Source organism: Panthera onca, chromosome B2, assembly GCF_046562875.1.
Source record: "Panthera onca isolate mPanOnc1 chromosome B2, mPanOnc1 haplotype 2, whole genome shotgun sequence".
NCBI classification, from domain to species: domain Eukaryota; kingdom Metazoa; phylum Chordata; class Mammalia; order Carnivora; family Felidae; genus Panthera; species Panthera onca.
This window is the reverse complement of record NC_138343.1, coordinates 72,778,502-72,786,633: the sequence shown is the minus strand read 5'-3', so window position 1 is coordinate 72,786,633 and position 8,132 is coordinate 72,778,502. Positions and strand designations below refer to the sequence as shown.

Sequence of the window (8,132 nt, the reverse complement as noted above, 5' to 3'; positions counted from 1 at the left end):
TATAGAAAGAGAAGAATATTAATTGCCTATATTAGTATTGTGGGTGCGCTTGGGTGGCTTATCATTTGAGCATCCGACTTCGGCTCAGGTCATGATCTCATGGTTCATGAGTTCAAGCCCCACAACGGGCATGCTGCTCTCAGTACAGAGTCCACTTAGGATCTTCTGTCCCCCTCTCACTCTATCCCTTCCCAACTCGTGCTCTCTCTCTCTGTATATATATATCTATATCGATATGGATATCGATATCGATATCGATATAGATATATAGTGGACCTCAGAAGGTGGTTGTGAAGTACCAATGGGACAATGTATGTGGAAGCACCTAGCCTGATTAGATTCACGACTTTCATTTTTTAATAAATCTTAAATTGGACGGGTCATTTTATTCTGAGAACTATGATGCAAATATCTGTTTAAGGGTCAACCATAGGTCAAATAAATAGAAAATCTTAAAAATCACTTCACCTAATCTAATATTTTATCATAAAATATTTAAACTAAAAAAAAATCAATTTGCTCTTTAAGAAAGTGATAGTGCAAGGAAGTGTTTAATATGGAAGAGCTCTTCATTGTGTTGTAATTCTTTCTCATCTCAGAACCTTAAATATATTACCAAGGAATTACAAAAAGATTACGTGGGACTTCTGGTTAGGATATAGAAAGTCACAGGAAATCATTGCTTTCATCCTAACAACCAGAAGAAGCTGGATAACCTTCAAAACCACAGAAGTCTTTTTTTTTTTTTTTTTTTATGATCCTTCAGAGAGCTGAAGATGCAGTGAAACCTAAATAAACTAATTTCCAGAAAGATGACAAGCCCTTCACAAGAGAGAAGAGTTCCACAGCTGTTTGCATTTCAGGCCAAGGAGCAGAAGAGGAGGTACCTACCATAAAAGCAGGTAAGGAGAAACCAGCTAAACTTTTAATGAACTTTTAATGGCTGTGCGTAGGCTGGCATGAGAGATTAGACTTCCAAAGAGCCTAAAAACCACAGAGCAAACCTGCAACCACCCACCAACTATTTCCCACTAGTCTTCACCTTGTGCTTGAAACTACTATGCCAAAAATCTGGGACGGGTCAGCAGAGCTGAGAGAGAGACTCTCTGAGGCACAGAGCCTCCTGTAAGTATAACACAGCACCCACTGGAGGGAAAGGGGACAATGTGCAGGAGAGCTGAGATGTGCAGGTCTCTCAGAAAACACACTGAGGCGGGAAGGAAGGAAAACCTTTGTGACATTCCATTTTTTCATAGCATGTAAAATAGCTGCCCTTGCAAGTCTGGGGAATAGGAAGAATAGAGTTGGAACCAGGGGTGACCCTGGATGTCAAAATCTTCTGCCCAGTTAATCAAAAAGTTGGCAGCTAAGCTATAAAGCAGAGGTATACTGTTCTTAGTACAAAGACATGGTGGCTCAGTTCCAAAGACAAAGAAAACTCCTGAATTTAACCAGTGCTCAGATCCTAAGCCACGCTCAGAGGAAAATCTAGATCCTTCCTTAAAACATGTGAAGCCATTGACGAAAGTTGGCTCAGCCCAACTGTGTATCATACCGGTATAGTCTTTCACTCTAGAATCCAAATGAAAGAAGGGGGATAACCTTTTTTGGAAGTTAATATTACTTCAGGCTCTTCTATTCTTTTACACAAAATATCTTGCATACAATAAAAAATAGTGAGATATTAAAAAAGCAAGATAAGGAGTCCATGGTCAATAAAGAAAAAAAGTCAATAGAAATACACACAGAAATGGCCCAGATCAGACAGACACTTTAAAATAGCTAGGACAAAATTGCTGCAAAATATGTTGAAAAAGATATTGTAAAAGGCAATCTATTGTACTTGAATATGGTAAGTGTTATAATAGACATAAGCAATATCACAACATATATGAATAATTGAACTGATAAAGAAACAAAGGCAATATTTGATTGAAGAAGCACCATTTTAGTCATATCTCATACTGTGTTTAGAAACCAAAGAAACAGAGAACAGCACTTCAAGAAGATGGAATAGAGAGTACAGAGACAGGCAGTTATGAAGTGGTATTGTGTAAAGCAGTGAGAATTTCCAACTCAAAGGAAAAGACAATTCTAGGGGTGGGGGCTGGACAGCTTCATGGATGTGTAACCTGTATATTCACATAGAGTCCTATACACCAAAGAACGCTTGCTTGGGTTAATGCTTTGTGGTGACCAAATCGAAATTCTTAAATATTTTACTTTATTTTATTTTATTTTATTATTTTAGAGAGAGAGAGAATGAGCATGATAGAGAGACAGAGAGGAAAAGAGAGAGAGAATCTTAGAACGCTCCACACTCAGTGTGGAGCCAGATGTGGCTCTATCCCATTACCCTGGTATCATGACCTAACCCAAAATCAAGAGTCAGTATGCTCAACTGATTGAGCCACCCATGTGCCCCAAACATTTTTTTTTAAATAATCTCTCCACCCAACATAGAGCTTGAACTCGCAACCCCGAGTTTAAGAGTCTCATACTCCACCAACTGAGCCAGCCAGGCTCAGTCTTAATTAAGAATTAAGAAATTCTTAGTCTTTGAAAATAGAACATCACATTTTATTTTGCATTGAGACCTGCAAGTTATGTAGCCAGTCCTGAGAGGAGGGGGCCATCAGGAGAAGATAGTAAAGGGCTTTGAATATAGCATTGGACAAAGTAAAGAGATCACACATCACAGGCTCCCCAGAACAGGCCCAGTTTATACTTGTCTCATCCTAATTTTTCCTGTCACTTTATAGTGTTCTGATTTGAGCATACATTGTATGGCCATGCTGTGCTGCATGAAGGAACCTGGGAATATTTTTAAGCAGTGATGTGTTTTGAGTATATATGTTTTTCAAGTATACTTTATAGATTTCAGTGTGAAGAGCAAATTGAGTATGGGGGAAAAACCTCATTAGAGCAGTTAGGGAGCTTCTGTAAGCCACAAATAATGGTGACCTAAACCAAAGCAAGGGCTGAGGGGAAAGAAAGAAGTAGAAGATATCAGATTTGGTAAGTTTTTGGAAGTGAGCAGTAATGAAAAGAGAAGAGTCAAGGATGACATCCAAGTTTCCAATTCGAAAGATCAATACAAAATGATGTTCTTATGCCAGGTTTGAAGGATAAAAGTACAAGTGATGATTAAACAAATGAGTATACTGGTCTGAAATTCAGACTAAAAGTCAAGACTGGAGGTATGGATTTGGCAAATGCATGAGGCCTATTTGTCCCCGGGTTTATTTGTGGCTATGGGTCCTAATCTTGTCAAACAGGAACTTGTTTATAAAGGGAATTACCCCCATTTCACATGACAGTGAAAAAAGTGGGGGGAGTCTTAAAATCTGTTTCAAACTCTCTCCAGTGTTGATGGCAAACGTAAGACATCATTTTCAAATGTAATCATTCGGTATTTCTACTATCTTGCTTTTTTCCTTCTTTCCATCTTCCTCTTTATTTTATTACAGAGGCATGTTATGTTGTCAATAAATATCTTGGCATGTTTTGGACTTTTTTCCCGCCTTTTTTTTCCCTGAGGTATGCTCCTTGCTGTTATTTTCTTATTTCTATTTTGATCTATAACCTACTGCTTTCATTTTAGGACAGTTCTTTGCCTTTAATTGTTTTCTTAGAATATTTTCTTATTTTTTCCTATTTAATTTATCAAAAAAATTTCCTTTTACTCATTTTAAAGAAAAAGAAAATGCTTTAAATGCTCCTTTAAATTTAAACTTCCAAGTTTAATTTTATTTTTTAATTCAAATTTTGTATTGAGATCATTGGATCTTCACATATAGTTATAAAAATAAATACAGAGATTTATCCAAGCTCAGATAGTTTCACTGGAGAATTTTACCAAACATTTAGAGAAAAATTAATAGAGGAGAGTTATGTCCATGGGATTAAGAGTATCTACAAAACAGCTAATGATGTTTAAATCAATCAACCAATCAATCAGTAAAAGAATGAATGCTTTCCTCCAATCATTGGAGGTTGTCTGTTTTCACCACTTTCAATCAACATTGCACTGGAAATTCTACCCACTGCAAGTAAAAGAAATAAAAGTCCATACAGATTGTCTATGTGGAAAATCCCAAGGAATTTACAAGAAAAAAACCAAAACAAAACAAAACAAGAACTAATATATGAAGTCAGCAAGGTTCAATATTAGTTCTGGAAGGTTTTTTTTTTCTTCTTTTGAGGTTTAAAATTATAAATCCAATTTCTTAATTGATTATAATGCTATTTAAATTGCATATTTAGATTTAGATTTTATCTTGGTTGAGTTTTAGTAGTTTGTAATCTACAAGGAATTGGTCAATTCCTTCTAAATTGTTGAATTTTTTAGTGTAAAGCTGTTCAGAGTATTTACTTATTATCTTTTTAATAGATGCTGAATCTGTAATGGTATACCGTATTTAATTTCTTACGTTAATAATTTGTGTCTTCCTTCTTTACTTTTACATGTCTTGCTAGCAGTTTTTCAATTTTATTGATTTTTTTCAAAGAATGCGTTTTTTTAGTTGCACTTCTCTATTATTCCCTGTTTCAACTTCATTGATGTATTATTCTCTTTTCCTTATTACCAGAGGAAGGAAATTATCAGAGGGAGGAAATCCTCTGATTGTTTTGAGTTTATTTTGCTTTTCTTTTTCTAATTTCTTGATACAGCAATTCAGATTATTTATTTGAAATCTCTCCTCATTTCTAATCTAAACATTTATTGCTATAAATTTCCCTTTCAGCACAGGTTTAGTGGTAAACCACATATGTCGATATGCTGTGTTTTCAGTTTCATTCTGCGTATTTTTAAGCTTCCTCTGACCCATGGATTTTTAGGGGTGTTCCATGTGTTTAGAGATTTTCCTGTTGTCTGTTATTGATTTCTAGTTTCATTCTATTATGGCCAGAGAACATACTCTGTATTATTTCAATTATTTTAAATATGCTGAGCTTTTGGATATGGTCTGCCTTGATGAATGATCCATGGGCACGGAGTGTTTTCTGCTATTGCTAGGTGGGATATTCTCTACATATCCATTAGATCCTATTAGATAAGTATTTTGTACAGAACTTCTATATGCCTGTTTTCTATTAGTTCTATCAGTTGCTGAGAGGGGACATTGAAATCCCCAACTATATTGTGGATTCATCTATTTCTCCTTCCAGCTCTATCAGTTTTCCCTCATGTATTTTGAAAGTCCATTGTTTGGTGCATACACATTTAGTGTCATTATATCTTTCTGATGGGTTAATCTGTTTATTGTTATGTCCCTCACTGTCTCTTAAAATTTTCTTTGCTATGAGATGTACGTTATCAGATAGTAATATAACCATACATGCTTTTACTTGCTTAATATTTCCATCAATGTTTTTTCATCTTTTTAATTTCAATATAGTTATGTCATTGGATTTGTACAGCATACAATACAGACAGGTCATAGTATGTACCCATTCTATTGACCTCAGTCCTTTGATTGGTGTATTTGAAATATTTACCTTTAATGTAATTATTCTTATTTTAGGGCTTAAAACTTCTGTTATTTATTTTGCATTTGTTTCTTTAAGTTTTCATTTTTCTGTTTCTCTTTTCTTATGTTCTGATAGATTACTTCAAACTAAAGAATACATCTTGATTTATATATAGTGTTTTTGAGTGTGTCTCTGTACAGTTTCTGCAGTGATTGTTCTGGAAATGACAATGTATGCATGTGACTTATGCATGTATCAACATATGCATACATATGCATGTATCAATATTTTACCACTTCAAGTAAAGTGTGAGCACCTTAACAATTTTGCTTGCTCATCTCACAGTATCTCTTGACAGAATGGGGAAGTCTCAGGAATAGCACGGAAGACAAGTGCTGCTCCTTTCTGCTTATTACTAACAGGACTTCCAATCCATCTCCTTGCTGGTCACGTCAGCCTCACCTGATGTTGTCAGACAGATTTGTGCTTGACCTGGTAGAAAAAGGAGTCTAGCTGGGCTGTCTTCTTTTGGCAGGTTGAGCATTGGGAAATGCAAGGTCTGGGCAGCAGAAGGGTAGAGAAGGGTGTCACCATCCTGTTCTTCTGGTCCTGGGATCCCAAGCCAGCTTACCTTCTGTAAGAGATTCAAGCAATCCAGGGACTGATCAAGAAAAAAGATATGACAGGATGGGCCGTAACACACAACAAACTTTATTGGTGCTTGGATAGCGTTGCAATGAGAAGGGAATTCCCTCACAGCTTATGGTGAAGATGCCACTAACTAGAAGGGGAGGAAGGCAAGGGAACTCCCAGGGAAGTAGGGGTATTAAAGAGGGTGCTTATATGTCTGGGTGATGTCACTCAGAAGCACTGTGGAAGTCTCTGGGTCAAACAGCACCAAAGAGCAGCAGCAACTTAGAGCCTTACAACCATAAGGCCCTATCTTGTCAGTAACTGCTTTGGGTGAGGTTTTGTAGGGCATGCAAAGTAGGCAAGCTCTAAATGGCTAAAAATTGTTTACTTGACCTATTTTTAAAATAATTGGATGTATAAAAACTTGAGTTTGGCACTGGCCAACTTTTGAGCTAACAAGTCTTAGCCTGCAGTGAAGAAACAGACAACCCAACCTTTGCCTCATTTATAGAACACCTCTTTCCCACCTTGCAGAGTATTCCTTTGGTTGCCTCTATCTCTCTCAGTTTTATTTAGGTATCATTCACATATTATGCAGTCAATCCACTTAAAATATATAATTCAGTATCTTTTAGTATATTCACAGAGTTGTTGCATCGATTACAACAATTTTAGAACATTTTCATTACTCCAAACAGAAACTCCAAGCTCATTAGCCATTCCCCACCAATCCCTTCCATTGACCTGCCAGCTTCCATCAACCACTAGTCTACTTCTGTACTTCCTATGCCTATGCTGGAAACTTCAGATAAACAGAATAATACAATATGTGATCCTTGGTGACTGACTCCTTTCACTTAGCATGTTTTCAAGGTTCATTCATACCGTAGCAGTACTAATTTTTTTTAATTTTCAGATAATATCCCATTGTATTCATAGATCATATTTTATTTATCCATTCATCATTTGATGGACACTGAAGTTTCTACTTTTCACTATTATGAATAATGCTGCTATGATATTTGTGTACAAGCTTTTGTGTGAACATACATTTTTTTCATTTCTTTGGATATATGCCTGGAAGTAGATTGCTGGTTTATATGGTAACTTATATTTAGTCATTTGTGGAAATGCCATATTAATTTTCTAAAAAGCTGCACCAATTTACATACTCACTACTACTGTAGTGAGAGTTACAATCTCTCCACATCCTTTGTTTTTTGTTTTTTTTTTTTCCTTTTTGATTACAGCCATCCTACTGCATGTGAAGTGGTATCTCATTGTGGTTTTGATTTGCATTTCCCTAATGATTGGTGATGTTAGGCATCTTTTCATGTGCTTATTGACCATTTGCATATTTTTCTTGGAGAAATGTCTATTCAGATCCTTTGCCCATTTAAAACATTTTTTTTTAATGTTTATTTTTTGAGATAAAAATAGAGAGAGCAGGGGAGGAGAAGATAGAGAGGAAGACACAGAATCCAAAGCAGTCTCCAGGACCTGAGCTGAAGTCGGATACTTAACCGACTGAGCCACCCAGGTGCCCCAATCCTTTGCCTATTTTTTAATTGTATTTTTATTATTGAGGATTCTTTGCATATTCTGGATACAAGTCCCTTATGAAGATTTTCTACATATAAAACCATGTCATCGGCAAACAGAGGTATAGCTTACTTCTTTCTTTCCAACCTGGATAGCTTTTCTTTCTTTTCTTGATTACTGGCTAGAACCTCCAATACAATTCTAATTTCCTTACCCAAGTCCATTTATCATCAGAAATACACCCCATGGTGTTTCACATGGTGTCTTATTTCCTGTGCATCTTGTTTAAATGCTTAGTTAATTTTATACCTTGGGATATGCTAACTTTCATGGATAATAGAAAATGCAATTTACTAAACGAAAGCTATGTAATATCACTGTTTTAGTTCTGAATGAATGTTTCACAAACATTCTTAAATTGTTCAGTTTGTTCATTTTCTATTAAATTTGCCTTGGCAAAAGTCTCCATGTGCATGAATATT

At 35.9% G+C, this 8,132-nt stretch overlaps 1 long non-coding RNA gene across 1 annotated transcript in view; it reads left to right on the top strand.

Annotated features, from left to right (window-relative positions):
- Positions 1 to 771: 771 nt before the first annotated feature.
- LOC132667320 (uncharacterized) overlaps positions 772 to 8,132 on the top strand; it is a 159,717-nt gene continuing 152,356 nt past the window's right edge. Inside the window, exon 1 of the long non-coding RNA XR_009605086.2 lies at positions 772 to 902. This is a non-coding gene — a long non-coding RNA (uncharacterized LOC132667320). The remainder of the gene's footprint in view (positions 903 to 8,132) is intronic.